At 38.5% G+C, this 1,693-nt stretch overlaps 1 non-coding gene across 1 annotated transcript; it reads left to right on the forward strand.

The window, feature by feature from the left end:
* The first annotated feature begins 227 nt into the window (after positions 1-227).
* LOC125549762 lies at positions 228-361 on the forward strand. The gene has a single exon (XR_007301484.1). It is a non-coding gene; the product is annotated as a small nucleolar RNA snoR80 (small nucleolar RNA).
* The last annotated feature ends 1,332 nt before the right edge of the window (positions 362-1,693 follow it).

A 1,693-nucleotide genomic window follows, 5' to 3' on the forward strand; every position in this document is an offset into this window, starting at 1 on the left:
TGTCTGACCTGACCTGGCGAACTCACCCAATGCAGGTCCACTATAAGTTTGAGGTACTGGGTGAAATTTTATTCCTTACTATCAACATCATTAATAGATACCTGGCCCGGGAAAATGTCGCTAGGAAGAAGCTGCTGCTGTTGCTGTTGCAGGTTTATGGCACTTGCAGGGACAACACAAATTCCATCTGTTTTTTTGTTCTTTGTTTTGATTGATGTGCGTTCATTACCAATTCCTGAGGATGATTTGTGTTCCTCATGGAGATTAGTCTCGGACGCTACAAGCTATTCTCTGTTGTGTGGTATATTCTGATTGGTGGCATTCAATGTGCCAACTTATCCTGGAAACGACACATACATTCATATGCAGTCCTTTGTTATTTTTCTTTTCTCTGTGTTAAATGATCTAAATGTGTGGACCAAATGATCTCATAGTTTAAATGCACCATAGTTTTGCATAACCTCAATTCATTTACACGCACACGCATACACATTTGACTGCTGAGTATTTGAATTATTGGAATGTGGGGGTTGGTCTGTTTATTCCCATGTTCTTAAGTTTTGTGTATTTAGACTGTAACTCTTAAGATATCATTGTAGCTGTAAGTAGACTGCAAGTTACCAGCAGATTGTAATGGCAGTCTAATTATCACTTTAATTTTCTCCCAAATGACTGTAAGTTGACTGTACATTGTGAGACCACTGATGCCAGACCTACAAACAGTAGTTTGATTGATTTGTAGGGTTTTTTTGGGCTGTGGTATTACGATAGTTGTAGCTCACATGTTTGAAACCAGGTCCAGTTCCAACCCGATTAGGATTAGCCTTTTAGCAGCATGGATTTACCAAGTTGGGATGTTGGGATAGTTGGATTCCTATTGTCTCTTGTAGCACCAAATGCTAGTATGTGTTTTACTAAAGTCATCAGATAGTTAACTCACTGTGAGATGTCCACACTTGTTTTGTTAACAAACCTGAACTGTTGAGTCATCTATTCCTGGTTGTTGCTTTTGTTCAGTATATACGTGTGCTTTCTGTTCTTTTGTTCTATTCACTATGTGAGTACAGTTTCTTGTTGGCACCAAGGTGTTTGAGATGGTCTTCCTGTTGGTGCATGAGGAAGAGGAATTGAAGTCATTGATTTGTCCACCGAGGAAGAGGAAGCGTGAAGTCTTTGATTTGTCCAGAGGGTAAGTCCTCGGTCTGTCCCACTCTTCCTTTGCTATGTGATTGTGACCTCCATGTGTTATCTACTTATCTGGACACTTTGGTACATATACTATTCTTGTGATTTTCCAATGCTATGTCAAAAAATGAATCTGTAACCTTTAATGAATTCAATGTATGATCGTGATGAGAACGAATGAATGAATGATATCATACCAACTTGTTTTTGCCCTTGATCAGTATCATTTGTGGTAGCTCCAAAGCAACATCATCTTTTTCTTGCTCCGAGATCCCAAGTGTGGTGTTGTACTTTTGTTGTGCTTGATTGATGTCCTGCTAGCTGCTACTGTTAATTGTTACTGTCATGATGTTAACACTGCTTAGAATATGTTATGCACCTTAATTCTAGTAGTATTTGTTGTCAAAAGCATGATTGTATTGTGAGCCATCAATTTCTTGGAGTCTTCTTAGAGCTTGCTGGTATTTACTTTTTTCCACCAATATAATATTTGCTAATATTTACTCAT

The sequence above is a fragment of the Triticum urartu genome, chromosome 3, assembly GCF_003073215.2.
Source record: "Triticum urartu cultivar G1812 chromosome 3, Tu2.1, whole genome shotgun sequence".
NCBI classification, from domain to species: Eukaryota; Viridiplantae; Streptophyta; class Magnoliopsida; order Poales; family Poaceae; genus Triticum; species Triticum urartu.